Source organism: Lepidothrix coronata, unplaced genomic scaffold (genome assembly GCF_001604755.1).
Source record: "Lepidothrix coronata isolate B3197 unplaced genomic scaffold, Lepidothrix_coronata-1.0 Scaffold303, whole genome shotgun sequence".
NCBI classification, from domain to species: Eukaryota; Metazoa; Chordata; class Aves; order Passeriformes; family Pipridae; genus Lepidothrix; species Lepidothrix coronata.
In genome coordinates, this window is record NW_016690483.1 from 285,975 (window position 1) to 301,966 (window position 15,992).

Genomic DNA, 15,992 nt, shown 5'->3' on the forward strand with positions numbered 1-15,992 from the left:
TTGAAGTAGAATAATTTTGAATGTGCAGAGTTTCCCAATGGGTTTTTTGTACTTGACTTTTTTATTATATCCTCAAAGAGAGAAAAGAGAGAATAACACATCCTCTCTTTTATCCATTTTGATTCTCTGTTAAAAGGCATTTTTTAAACTGCAGGACATATTTGTACTTTCTGCAGTTTCCTTTGTAGTTTTGATTGTACTTTGAGCTATTTTGCTCCTAATGCAAACATTGTCTGCTTGACCCAGGAGTTCCTCTAGACTGTCGTGATTTCTGCAGGCTTATTCTCTGCAGAAAGCTGGCTGGACTAACTTGTGTTGGGAACAAAAGGATAGAAATCCTACCTGCCATTGTTAGGCATCCATGTGCATTGCTGGTTGCTCAGCCTGTGTGGAGATGTTGGTTTGCATACAAAAACATTTTTTGGTTTGGTTTAGTTTTTTTAAAGCCACATTCTGTCGATTATGTGCCAGGTCAGAAATTCTGTGATTATGTTAATTGATTTATCAGGAAAACTAAAAAAAAAAAAAGACCAACAAAAAACCCCCAAAAAACCCAAAACCACAATAAAACAACAAAACAAAATTATGTATATTGTGGGCACTGTTTTTGTACTCACACATATATTCCCAAACTAGCACCATGGAAATATCTTCTTTAAGATTTCTCCTGTGTCATTGATATGTTTTTCCAACCTCTGTTTCCTGAGTGGACCTACTGATTTACTGTTAGTCCTGGGCTGACCCGGCAGATTTAATAACCTGCCTTTTCCCAGTTCTGGACTGCTATGTCCAGACTGTAAAATTTGATTCAATTTTGGGAACCGTGATGAAAAGTCAAATGGGTATACAGAGTGCTTTTTTGTTGTAAATACAAGAAAAGCAACTTCTGTGTCTGATGGTTTATTTTGCAAGGCGGGAGCTTAAATTCCCCTTGGCACTTGTGGACAATGTGAGGTAAATCAATTCTAATAATGAAACATACCTCCCTGTCTGGTTAACTCTTAGAACTTTCAAAAATTAGAACTTTATAGGAATAAAGATGAATGAGTCCTCCACCCTCTCCTCCCAGTCCACAAGTGATTGTCATAGCAAAAGCTTAAGGAGAGACAGAAAATTTGGAAACACTTTTCTGAAATGAGCTCTTTGTTTTGCGATTTGTGCTTGTGTCCTTAAGCTAAAGGTTAGACCATTCCATGGAAGTTTTCATTTTTATTTGGTTTGGCTGACTAACGTGAATCTTCACTTTATTTTGCGTATATCTATCTCCTATGCTTGTTTGTTACATTTTGGTTTAGAAACGTTTCTTGGGAGGTAAACTCTACCACAGTTTGCTGATGTGTAAAGCTGTGGTGGCACTGTTGGTGGGAAGAGGAATTACGTGATCATTCAGGAAGAAGTGGGTTGCCAGAACAGCCTGGGAAGCTGAACCAGGAGGGCACTGGCACTGGAGTAGTATGTATCAGTAAGATGCTGTAGTTTGGAAAACGACAAGATGCAAAGATATTAAATGTTGCCAACTCAATCTGTCCAAGTATATCTTCACGTCTGTTGTACTAACAGTTAAGAGAGTACCTGTTTGACTTGATAAATGCGTTTTTGCAAGACAAGGTCTTTCGGAGACCTCCTTGGTCTGTCTCAGAAGGTGGCACATCCCCTTCCACAGGAATTTATGTACATGTAAGAAAAAAAGAAAAAACCCAAAGTGAGAAGAGTAAACACCTGCAGGGCATGACTGTAGTCTGTGGAAACAAGCAGGAAAGAAATGTCTTAGTTTCTTATTTGGCATCTTTTTGTGGAATAGTTCAGTTTAGCAGTTCAAACTGAGCATAGCCAACAGTCATCTTTTGAACAAAAGGATTTTCCTTTTACTTCAAATTCAGGGTTTTTTGGTGATAATATTTGGATACGAGAGTGGTAAAAAAGTTACCATGTAATTGGAAAATTAAAATAAGAATTAGCTACACCTATATTTTAATACATACACTTCAAATAGCTACTTTCAACTTCTCTGGGTTATATAAACATTAACTTGTCTTCGTTGTGCCCCAGAGATAAGTGTTATTAGCTTGATAAACAGTAATATTAAGTAAATTATTTCTTATTTTCCTCCTTGCTGTTTTCATTATTATTTTGTGTGTCTGAAAATTGTTTCTGTTATGCAGCTTTTATTTCCATATAAAAAATTATAAAACCATGAAACAAATTTATTATTAATTATGCATGCTTTATTTTATTTAATCCTTTTTCTGTTTGAATGGAAAGTCTTCCTTCTTTCTGATACATTAGATAAAGCACATTGATTTCTTAATGTCTCAATCTAAGGGGAATAACAACTGAAAGGTAATAAATTGCAGTTTGAAAAAAAAAAGAAAAAGAAAAAACCCATCCCTTTCTATGAAATAAAGAAAAATCAAAGGATTATATTTTCCTCTTTTGCAAAGCTTCAACCCCTATAAGTTCTCAAAGTATCTTTTTCTTCTGGTTTTAAGTTTAGGTTTTCATGTTGTCTTGGCGAGTTTCCCATCCATCCTCATCCCTTTCGTTCACCCTGGAGTTTATTTTGTCAGTCTCTCAGTTCTGGGTTACTGGGGGAAGAGGCAGCCTCTAGGAAACACCAGTTTGTATTTCATGATCAGTGTGACTTCTTCAGTGATTAACATCATGGAGCCCCTAAATGAACAAGCTCCGGCAGAAAAAAGATTCTCCTCACACCTTTCTACCGTTCCTAACTTTAGGGTATGAGTGATGTTTATGTAGTAGAGTGGTGGGATAGTGGATGCCTAGATATATATAACATCAGGCAGGATTTATGGCAACGTTACTCTTTGCAATACATTTACAGTTATCTCTCAAACTTAAAATAACGGACCAGGTAGATTTGTAAGAGACGGTTCCATAGACACAGTTAAAAGAAATCATCTCAGTCTAGAAGTCTGCTATAAATTCAGGGTAAGTTTATAGGCTTCCTTTGTTTCAGATGGCTGTTTCTGAGATTCCTGGCTGCTATTACAAGTGCCTGAGCTTCTCAAGGGAACTGGATATAAACGTCACTCACCCAGCAACCTCCTGGCCCTTTGTTTTTCTGTCCCTCCCTCTTTTTCATAAGATATTTTATGGGTTGAATTACTGCCTAAGTAGATTGTTTTCTTTCCTGCCTGTGTTTAGACCTTCATTCTGAGCTATGTCATCTTGCCATTATGGCTAAAATATTAATCCTTCCTTTGTGACTTCCCCAAGTCACATATGCCTATAATATGGATTGCCATGCTGATAATTGGTCAGGCAGATTGAAGAAAGTCCGTGATACTCGACATTTTCCATGTTGACTGCAGGCTTCCTAGCAGCCACTGCCTCCTGATGACCTATGGTCTTCTAACTGTGCCCTTGCTCACAGTGGCCACTCATGTGGGAGTGAGGCCTCGGGCAGTAACTTCCCAGAGTTTGTGAAGGGCGTCAAATACAATTTTATTCTGCAGCATTCTGGCCTGAGTGATAGTGTGTATTTTATCTTTCCTGCACTAGGAGACTGCTGAGTTTTATCTTCTCAGTAGGAACCCGGAAAACAATATTCTTCAGTTTATTGATGTGCTGCTATTATGAAAAGTAGTTAAATTGGTTAAACAGTTTTAATCACCAGATAAGAAAATCCTGGACCTTGAGGAAGAAATGTATAGCAGAGAAAATGTGAACCACTATTTAGTATATTAAGAGATAGAACAATTCAGGATTGGAAATCCAATGTTTAAGATGGAAAATAATAGAACTGGGGGTAAGCATAAAGCTTTTTAATTTTAGCAGGAAAGATAGGCACCTGCGGTTGTTTCTATTAAAGGACTGCTGAAGCAAACACTTTTAACTTTCTTTGTAAGTATGGAGAAAACAATTCTTTTTCTTGAAAAAGGCTTCTTACAGATTGCTTATGAAGCTTAGGGGATTTTAACAATAGATTTCCCATTAAAATGTGCAAACTGTCTTTACTTGCCATGACAGTGATGTTAGGCAGTGCCTACCTTAGCACAGAGGGCAGCCCAGCAGGACCAGATCTGTAGGTTGAGGCACTGGATGCTGAGGACTCCAGGTCTTGTGCTATGGGACAGCATGTCAAGGGAGTTTGCCTTTGGGCTAGCTCTAGACTGCACTGAACACACCTGATTGGAATAGATACCCTATCTGTTTTTGTCCAGTTGACTAGAGTTCACTTCTGTCCAAGAGCTCTGTGATATTTCAACCAAACTGTGGGAAGGTCAGACACGGGGGCAACCTAATTTAGTTGTGTGCTATTGAGAGTAGTGTTAACAAATGCTTAATAATTCTTTCTTCTTCTACCCAAAAGTCATACGAGCACTTATTTTTATATTTTTACTCCCCTCAGTGTCATGTCTGAGTGCCACTTTGTATTTTAATGTCAACACTGAGATTGGCTTACACTGAAAACTTTGTGTGTGGTTTTCTGTGTAGAATTCATGCTTGTAAGCTCTTCAGCACAGGGATATTTATCTATCATTTTACCCATATAACTTGCATGTTTCTTGGACAAAGCAGTGCTAAACACGAAATGAAGCATAAAGGTATATCTGTGTATGTTCAACATACTTTGAATCATACACTTTATAAAATAGTAAATTGTTACTTTAGTCTGGATGGATCATCTTCAAAGATCCTGATTTTTACATCCATGGGCAACAAAAGGAAAACAATACCACTGAGACTTTAAAGCTATGCTTAGGCACTTAAAGAAATCAATGAGCAGTAGATTCTAGATGCTGTCGTAGATTCCACTCAACAGTGAAGTGCCTTTTTCAGGTGCCAGAAATACTTTGCTCAATCAAAAGTTCCTGACCGTAAGTACACTTGGCCAAAATTTTACAAGGGATTTGGGAAGATGCCGAATGGGATTTACAAATATTGCTAAGTGATTACCTGCAAAACAATCACTTTGCAATGGAAGCTAATGTTCAGACCTCCTAAGTATTAAGTATCCTGGAATGTCTCTGTGGTATTTCATGTAGCATCAGTTTTCATCTTTGCTTGAAAAAGCACTTATAAGCCCTCCATCTCATTCATTTGCAGAACTCTTAAAATTGGAGTTGTCATCATACTCTTGATCTTGCTGGTGTACTTTCTAATTGACCATTGAATGCAAACCTATGCAATAGTAGATATGCATGTATGAATATTTTTATCTGAAAATCTAGACGTGTATCTGGTCTGCTTGAACCAAATGCTCTTTTTTTTCATTATTTTTATTGAAACTAGTAGGTGGTAGAATCCATTGCTAGGGGAAGGGTGCTCATGCAGTCACAGAAATGTGTGCAAAGATTGAACAAAATATAATCCAGCCTGTAATGTGGTCAGGTCATGTTTTAGCTATATTTCCTGTTTGCAGTTCCATTTTCCCACCTATTTCTTTCTGGATCCTGTGGAAATGAAGGATCAAAATACTATAGTTTCTCGTTCTGTCTAAAATGTCTTGGATAGCTGGGAGGAGATGGCTGAGGTTCAGCTCTAGGGCAACTGAGTGCCAGGGGCCCCTCTTGGTCAGGGATCCCTGGGGCACTGGGATCCCCGAGGTTCTTCAACCACCACTGCTGCCCAAAGGCTCCTGGTTCCCTCTGTGGAGACAGAGGCTGTGACACACCTGTAAGCAGGAGCTGCGAGGCACTTGGGTTTGTGTTTTGCCTCCTCCCAATACACAGGCAGGACATGGTGGAGTGGGAACATGCCCAGTTTAGTCCTGTCAAGCTGAGGTGCAGCATTAACATCTTTACGGGAAATCACTAAGGAATGGATTTATAAACCATCCAGTTTTGATGGAAAAGAAAAGATTTGGAGAGTATTAAATGGTGTTTCCAAGCAGGAATGAACTTTTGAACCTTTCACTAATTGTCTTAAGTAATGTATTTTTCTTGATACTTATCTGCCATACAGTCTAGAGGGACTGATTTTTTTTTTTTTAAGTCAATTAGTTAAACCATTATTTATAATGGTTAATTTTCTTTGTCTAGTGTTTTGGAGGAGAAATACCTAAGTGAAGAATTGATTTCAAGACTTAAACTACCAAGAATAATAGAAAATCTATTGCTGCCTTCTTTATGTTGGTTTCTTGATATATTCTAGAAGGGTCATGAACTTTAGCTGTAAATTTATGTTCTCCAGAATTGTGTTTCTGCTGATACAGTTTCTCTGGGCTGAATTGTATTGTCCCAGTTAGGTTTTCTTTTTAATAGCAGCACATGTATGAGTTTATGTGGAGGTGATTAGATCAAAAATTTGCCTTTAAACTGGGGCACTCTATTTTATTCACCAGAGTACTTTCATATGCACTTACTTTCTGAAAAGGTAATTTTAATTTTAATATGTATATAGAATTGGACCAAAAAAAGCCTCCAGCTAAAGGCAACCTATGTGTTACCTATTTTATAGATAAATATCTGCTTCATTATTTGTAACACAAACAAAATACTGTTGATGCCATGAAAAATACTTAATATCTTTTGAATCACCTTTCGTCACACTCCTTAAAAGGCTTAAGTACTGAAAGGGAGCAGAGCCGTTTTATGTGATGTGAGGTCCCTGAGAAAGTTATAGAGAGTGTGCCCTAAGTTATTGGTCAAAATTGAAAGCCTCAAGTGTTTCTGTTGCATCTTCTAGTAACCTAACTCGGTGTCTCCAGTCTTGTGTATCTTTACCTTTCATCCCTCAGTGCCAAGTCATGTCCTTCAACTTTCTCCATCCTTCTCACTGCTGGTTCTTGTCTGGTGCTCCCTTTCCTGTGCCCTCCCCACTGGTGTGCAGAGATGCCACTTGGCACAGCTGCAAGTGTCTCTGAACCCAGAGATTCACAGGAACTGCCACCTGCAGGCTTCTGTAGGAAAGGAAACCTATAGGAAAGGAACAATGATGTGTCTTGCAGGTAGTGTGTGCTTCTCTGGAGTTTCTCACTGCACACTCTGCAATATCTAATATGCAGGGACCTGGAGGAGTGGCTTGAATTAGTTGGACCACAGGAATCTTTGGAAATGTGAAGAATCTAAAAAATGTCTTGGCATGGTTGTGCATAAGGCTATTTGGGTATAGAAACTTGAAGAAAATAGGAATTTTTTTTAATCACTTTTTATCAACATAGTATTTCTTGAAGTTTAAAGGGACTTTTTTTTCCTTCTTTTTTTTTTTCCCCCAGAAATGGGGACAATTGATGGGTTTGGGCAGAAAAGAACTCTGAAACATTCATAATCACAGGTATAAGAAAGGATTATCTAAGAATATAGTTATTTTCTCTCAGATGGAGTAGTTGAAGTGATAAAGTGAGTTTAAGTAAATTCACTTGGGAAAGAAAAGGTACACTGGATGTTAAGAGATAGCAATTGAATATATTGTAGGAAAAAACATTGATACTACTAATATCTGTGTATTGATTTGCATTAAGTGAATCTTGGCATTCTTGCTTCAAGGAAAAAAGAGGCTTCATGATTTAAGAGAGAAAACCTCCTTGTTTGAGGGTCATAAATCAGAAAAAAAAAGTTTGGGAAAACCTTTAAGATCAAATCCAACTGTAAGCACTGTCGCCGGGACAGAGAGATTTCTCTGAACAATTTTTCCTGCACTCTGTAGGCCTTGCTTGCCATGGAAGTGGCAAGCGTGTATTGCTTATACTTATAGACTGTGTGAAAATATGTGATGCTTATACTTGTTAGCTGTGTGTAATTATAAGGTTTGAGAACATGTTTATAGAAAGAAAACCTTGAGAAACTGAAGATAATGAAACACCTGCAAATTTAGTAAAACCCTAAGAGCAGATTAATTAGAAAGAGGTTTCTATGCCAAGGATGATTTCAGATNGTGTATTGTTTATACTTATAGACTGTGTGAAAATATGTGATGCTTATACTTGTTAGCTGTGTGTCTAATTATAAGGTTTGAGAACATAATATGTTTATAGAAAGAAAACCTTGAGAAACTGAAGATAATGAAACACCTGCAAATTTAGGAAAACCCTAAAAGCAGATTAATTAGAAAGAGGTTTCTATGCCAAGGATGATTTCAGATCGCGTGGACAGGACATCAGGTCCAATGAACTGGAGACATGAGATGTGTGCACAGACTGAGCTATCCAATCATCTTATTATGAGCATGTACCCTGAGCAAACTAAACTGTATAAAAGTTAACTGATTTAAATAATAAATTGACATATTGTTGATCCTAAGGGTCTGTGAATAATATGTTCATGCCTCCTCATCGATAAAGCACAACACTGCAAGTCTTTTTAAAAAATGAACATTTTTATATTAATAAAAAGTAGCAGCAATTTTTTTTCGGTAGAGGTATGGAAAGAGAAGAATTGTGAAGGAAGAATAAGAAACAAGGAAAAAACCAATCAAAACCTTGCAAAATATTAATAATAAAAAAATTAAGATGCTGGGCTTAATAGAAATTCATAAAGTTTAACTTTTAATAATTAATGTCATTCTTCCTGTGTGTGTACTTGTGTAGCTATTCTCATTTAAGGGACTAGGCATAAATTGTATTGTATTTTATTTTTTTTAACCTCTGAGTTATTGCTTCTAAAACAATCTAGGTGGGTGGTAGCCTGGAATAACTACATTCTCATATCTACTCACACTCCTGCTTTATGCAGCAGCGTGTGATGTATTTTGTGTGCCCAGTATAAGTGACTCATTGCCTTTGCAGCTCCTGCCCTCATAGCAAAAGCAGTAGTTGTAGGGCCTGGGGAAGGTGCCCCTTGCTGTTGTGACCCCCCCTGCAGCCAGCAGTGCTGGTCCCACAGGGCATGGGCTGCCTCATCCACAGTTCCCCAAAATGGACCTCTTCTCACACAGGTTTACATTAGCAGGAGAAAGCTTCCCAGTCTCTTCCTTACGCTTATTTCTGGTTGATTCGAAAATTTACTGCCTCACCTGGGTTTATCTTTTCTAAATTTCAAGTTTAGTATCTACAGAAGTAGTCTGTCCTGACTGCCCCATCATTCGCCTTCCTTCTTCCCTGTGTTAATAATAATAATGCAAAAGAACTTTATTAGACACTTTTAGAGCACTGAACAGATTATATTTAGCTAAAGAGGTAGTTAAGATAAATGGATGAATTACTGAAGATGAAAGTTTAAAGCTGACCTTTAGATCATCTATTTCTTTCCCCTTATTATTATCTATTACTTATTTCATTATATCTTGTCCAAACTGAAATCTTTTGAGTAGCCATGCTTCTAAGTATACCATATCCAAGAGAGATTTATTTTCCTTTCATCACAGTCCTAATATTTATTTAGAACATGTCATAAGCTGTGCAGCAAGCCTTAAACCTGAAGGAAACCCTAAAGACAAGGGGAGGATGTTTGAGTGGGTGGTGCTGCAGGTTGTTTCATTCCCTGGCCACTTCACATAATTTGGGAAATGCAGTAAACTGCAGTTTAATCCATGTAGCATGGCTGTGCTGTTTTCCCTATAACCTGTCCCCTCTTGCCCCCCCTCTTCCCCACGATGGTTTGAGATTGGCTGTTTCTAGAGAGATTTAAAAAATTATATATTTTAAAGCACATCAATTGTGTAAGCTGGGTATAAACTGAAGATCTGTGGGTTCGATCTGCAATAAAATCTCCTTAAGCTTGTGGTGTCATATCAACAGATGGGGCAGGGGGATTGTTCGTAATCTTTTCCATCTTAGTACTGGAGGCTTAAGATGAAGCTGCAGACTGAGTCTGGATTTAGTCCTTTTTGAAAGTTCACTGAAGTCAGTAGAAATGAAATATGGCAGAAGTTGCTCCTCTGGTTGCCCATTAAACACAGGTGGGACCCACATAAGATCAGCCTAATGAGCAGGTGCTCTATTGCCACCACTTCATCCAGTCCTGGAGTTTGCCATCAGGGCCTGGCTGCAGAAAGGCTGGTCTCTTTGTGCATAAGCAAAAATAAAAATGTCCCCAGTTAGCATTCTAGGACCTGTTTTATGGACTTGTTAATGTAAGGATGGGCAGAGCAACAGGATAGCCTTCATAAATATCCAAGTTATTATTCTCTAAGCAAAGGCACTGCTGACTGGGAATGGTCGTGTCACTTCGCCTATTTTACCTCTCTGGTGGAAAATAACTGGGTATAATACAGGGATGCAGTTGAAGACCTGTGCTGCTGGGCTTTTTAGTTTTGTTTTTATTATTTCTTATTAGACTTCTCTTGCCACCTGTGTGGCACATCACCACTTTGCCAGTTTGGAAAGAATCAATTATTTTATTGGGGTTAAAGCATTTAAGAAGTAACCAACTGCCTACAGCACTTCTCAGAATATGACTAGTGAACAGAATGAATGGTGACAGTGAAATTCAGGTGGTTTTGAATGATCTGATTTTGTTTTGAATATCGACTCTACTACTGGCTGTAACATAAATGGAAGCTACAGTCTGATTCTTTGCTTACATTAATGTTGGGTGAGTGTTCTCCAAATAACAGAATATCTTCTTGAGCACTTCCAGTTCATAACTGCAGAAATATGACAGTGCCTACTCCTTGCTAGTTTTTGAAAGGTGTATCTTTATGACAAAGTAGCAAACTACATTACTAAGGGAAAGAGATTTGTACATTTTCCTCCCCCCTGGCAGATTTTCTGAAGTCCTTTGAAATGACTTAATATTTTGATCTTTTGTGGTATTTATTATTATAGGGTCTCAAATTCTACCTCCCCACTATTAATAAATAATTATTTCCCCACAATCTTCTTAAGAGGTAGGCAGCTGTTTGTACAATGTCTTTTACTAGCAGTCTAGCTCAAGCACAACAAGAAAGGTCATTTGCTATGAGTGTGCTATGAAATTGTGGACAGAATCTGGGAGTCTTAATCTGTAAATACAGTTCAGATTAATCTCTTCTTTTTCTCTATGAGGTACCTGGTGGACCAAAGTAATTAGAACTATGAGATATATGGTTGTGTATACATCATCACATTCACATTTCTCCATATTGCTAAAATATTTTGTGTTCCTGCTCTGTCTCAGAATTCATCAGGGGTATTCTTTGGATGATGTGATCTTTTCTCCTTTTGCCCATAATTTACTTAATTTTACTTAATCCCTCTAACCTTTCCACCTGTATTTTACATACTAATTAAATCCATCTTTTTTTTTTTTAATTCTAAGAGAGTTGCTGACTAAAATCTCAAAAGAATGAAAGACTTACTTCTGTGTTAAAACAATATACAGTTAGTGCTCTGTGTTCCTTTCAGTTAAAGCCTCTGAGTGCCTCCTCAACAATAATTCATCTGAGTTTTCCAGACTGACTTTTTTAATGAAAGATGCATTGTGATTGTATCGAACTTTCCAGACCTGATGTTACTGTCTGGTTACATATAGTGTTTGTGACAGATCCTGGTCACTAAAGATACTGCTTTAAAAATATATAAAAGTGTAAATCAATCTCTGTGAAAATATCTTCAGGTGAAATCTGGCAAATATGCACATGTGGCTGTCTGACAGAAACTGCTGCTGACAGGGAAGCATTGCTCTACCAGTCAGATATGTGAGGAGTATGAGACTTGCTTGTAAACTAATTATTGTTTGTTATCATGTTGAATTACCAAAGCATCACATATATTAGAAAGGTGCTATGAGATTGCCTTAGGCGTTTTTCCTTAGTAGTTCCTCAAAACAGTGGAGGAAATGTTCACTTGGATTATATTTGGATGGACAAGGTTTTCACAGGTTTCATACTTGCAGTAAAAACTAGTGCAAATCACTACAACATAGCACTGGCAGAGTGAGAGAGTGTGGAGAATGGATTAAATCACCATGAATTTTATGAAATAAGATGATAAAGTATATTAGAATAGGATGTACTGCAGCTAATAAGGTGTTTTCCTTTCTCACATTTGTCAGATCTCTGCTTTTTCTTACTTGTTGGTCTCCAAGTCTCATGCAGTATTTGTAACCTTGATCAGGTTTGTCTTTAGCTCCAGTTTGTGCTTTTAATTTAGTCCTCTTCACCTTCTGAGTGCTGGACTGTCTTTGTTACTCTCACTGTGTGTTTCTAACAGAACATATTAACGTTGATTGAAGTCTCCAGCAGCTTGTTCTTTGTGTTTCACAGGCATTTAGTCCTGTATTCTCTTTCAACGTGACAATTAAAATCACTTTAGTTTATGTCACTAGAATTAATTGCAGGCATTGCAGGTGACTGGGAATTCGTCTGGTTTAGGACAGCAATGCTTGGTAGCTTTCATGTCTTCATAAATTGTGGCCTAAAAAGTGAGTAAAGGGGAGCCAAAAATCTCCATGAAGCAATTTGAAGGTTTCTGGATCTAAAAACCTCTAAGCAGATTATATATTCCTTATAATGTGAAATGCACTTTGAAGTATAAATTGTCCAGGGAAATATTTAGCAGTAACATGTTTTTGGCTCACCTCTCAAATAACTATTCAAAATACATATGTAAAGTAATAGGGGCTTAATAGTTGATCGATAAATTGATTTTCCAGTTGCAGACTTCTTAAGGAAAACTGTTGACTTTGATATTACAATATATAACTTAGGATCCACAGGAGCACAGATTTAACTTAGCAGGAGCTGTCAAATAGGGAAGGGGAACTTCTTTTGATGCCATAAGGATGTTGTAGTCTTCAGCATGGACTGCATTTTATAGCAGTACTTTTTTGTTTAGTGATTGTGTTATGGCAGAAGAACAGAGAAATCTGTTAACTGTAGTATTTTGAATAATGATGATGATTTAATACAACCCTTAATAAAAAATAACCGTTTTTGAAGGTGGTGTGTGAAATAGAGCTGAGCCTTTTTACTCTTTCTATTTTCATGTCTCTCCTAAAATTTTAGAGACCTTTTTCTTCATTCTTTCAGTTTAGTTTAAGGGTTTGTCTTTGCTGGGTTTTTTTACATTGGACACATGTTAGGAAGCATTTCAGATTGCTGTTCTGACCTGCCAGTAGGAATAAGATGACATACAGAAAGATTAGCGTTGCTTTTAAAACTCATTGGTTACAGTTTGGGGAAAAACATGTGCCAAGCAGAAAGCTTTGAATATTTGCAAGCACATGCTCCTGAAAAGACGTTTTTAAGATCGGGGCTTTTGCAAAGGTGAAACCTGCTCTTCTGTTATAAAACCAGCTTTTCACTCCTCTGTATAATATGCATTTCTTAAATTTTCCTCTATCACTATTTACTAATTATCTGTCTTCCTGATTGTATTCTCAGATTCTTATGTATATTGATCTTTACATCAAAGGGCCTCTCAAAGTAAACATTTAGCAATGTATTAATGAAAAAAAATGCACACCCAAAAAACCCAAACAAGCAAACAAACAAAACCAACCCAAAACCCCCAAATAAATAAAACCCAAAACCTCCCCGCCCCCAACAACAGCGTAAACCAAAACCAAGTTCTATAATTTATGATATGTCATTGGGTATCTTTCAGTTTTGTCACTGATTACATCTGTGTTTCTGGCAACTGCATTACTTCCCTTCTTTATCTAAGCTGGACAAAGTATTTTGATACTGTCTGGGAGGTCTCTTTAGATCTACCTTGCACCATATGTCTCTCAATTTGCAGCTGTCAGCATCTTCCTGGGCACAGCCAAGTGGCAAAATCCTGTATTTACCCCTCTCCTGAAGAGAAGCACCCTTAGATATTACCATGACTGCCGTCTCCATCGTTCCCTTTGTGCCCCCTCAGCAGACACTAACATGATACTTACAGAAAGTACGTTGGAGGAGGGTTCAGACAAGTGGTTATCATTAGTACTAATGCATGGTGTGCTTCCACCTTGTCCTAGTTCTTGTTTGCATCTCTCCTATATGCTGTAGATGTAGTCATAAAAATTCTTTAGAATGGCAGCATCTGTTTGACCGAAATCATGTACAGCACTGGGGTTTTGTTCTTGCATATCTTAGAGCAGAACCTTCCACCTGCTCCTTGACACGACTTACTGATCCTCATCCTTTTCAAGCATGAGGAAATAACACTGTTTGAGAATATCAGGAATACAAGAGTAATCCTGCATTTCTGTTTTCCGGCCTGTCTATGTATTTCTCATGAGGCAGTGTAAGTGCAAGCTTATATGGCTCCCAGCTGGTAATGAGGGAACCAGTGCCCTGGGAAATTCTGCCTAAAAGTTGAGAAGCATCATAACACTTGGTCAGAGGGCTGTTGTCTGAATCAGTCCATATAAAGGGTTTTGTTATGCAGCATCTGTCAATATATCTAATTTCTCACATTAAATTTTTATTTTTGTCTGTCTTGCCTTATTTTCAGTTGCCTGAAGAAATAATATTTCTCATACCACAGTGGAGTTACCATGTTGGTTTGTTTTTGAAATACCAGCCTGTAGTTGTTGCCAATTTTTATTTTTGTTTAGTTTCTTTGTCTCTTGAGTTTAGTATTCATTGATGGAAAATAAGGATACTCCAGTGGGTTTTTTGTTTGTTTTTTTTTTTATTGACTGTAATTTTTTATATGTTACACAAGTAAATTAATTTTGTTAGCTCATGATGTGATTGTCCAAGATTCTGAACAAAGGATTTTAGTGACAGTGTAGAAATTTGAGGTGGTAAAAAGTTTTGGCATAAAATTCAGGAGTAAATTTGACAAAGGATTGGAAAGAAATGAGGAATAATCAAGGATGCAGCTTTTTTGTTTAGAGATGTTAAATGCTTTGGGGGAATAATCATCTCTTTCTTCCTATTTTCCTGCCAATTTTCCAAAATTTAGAGGGATACCAAAAGTAACTTCCATCAAAGTTTTTCCAGAATCAGAAACTTTAGGTTATAATTTTTTGGGGTTTTTTTTGTAGGATTTAATTTTCTCTGCAGAGTGACACCATGCTTCTTAATACAGAAAAGAGTGAGAAAAGAGACATAAATTGTTTTGACAAACACGTTGAATATTTTACCTTTTTAACTTCAAGGCAGGAGCAATTGCATTTATTGTGGGCTTTTTATTTGACTTCAGTGGATCTAACCAGCTGAATTTACACTGCTGGAGGCATTTCAAAAATCTATCCTGAGGATATTCCAACTCCAGTACTAGAAAATTTATTATTTCCTTCCCAAGAAAACCTGAACTTCATTTACCTAATGATTTGGAGTGGAAGACTAGAGCCTCTCTTCTCCTTTCTACAGACTCAGTGGCCAAGAATATTTGGTTTCACAGAATCCTTCCAAAAGGCTTTGGAAATAACTTTCTAGCAGGTTCCATACTCTGTGAGCTGGTGTATTTGCAACGGAGCTTATTTTATACCATCTGCCAACTTGATGTCCAATTTTGTGCCTTCAGAGCATGCAAAGGGCACGTTTTCCAAGTGCCCTTAAAAAAAAACAAACAAAAAGCGAAAAACAAACACAGCTTTATCAGCAGTTGAAAAAATGAGGAACAAAAGAATATCTGTTTTTTCCTAAGGTATTAGCGGAAATATAGACACTTTTAGAAACAGCAAGAGACTGGGGGGGGGACACCAGGCATAACAGAAGTACACAAATCTTATGTTATTTTTCAAGAAATATCTAGGAGAGGAAAGTAAGCAGTTAACTCCCTAGGCATTCCCTTTTTCCTCATTTTTGTTTTTTTTTTTGTGTGTACGTGTTAAATGGTCTTGATGACAGCGAATGTATTAAGATTCTCCTGATGCTTGTCCATGCCATGTGACAAAAACACTCCAGCAAAAACATGTTGAAGTGCTCTTGGAAGTGGGCAGTGAGGCTCTTACAAGGTGTGAAGCATGCGGAGACGGAGGAGTTTGTGCAGCTGCAGAGCATGTCGGGGACTGTTGTGCAATTCAGTGGAGCTGTTCATGCAAGGGTGTGTAAGGCACTTCCTACGTGATAGACCCTTTATCTTTGAAGTTGTGGGGAACCTTTAACTCCTGATGAATTCAATTAAAATGAAGGATATATTCTACTCTGTAAAATAAAAGCCTGTACCTTAAACAACACTTGAAGAGAAAGTTGGATATTGTGTGGTTGGACTCTATGTAAAAATTTGA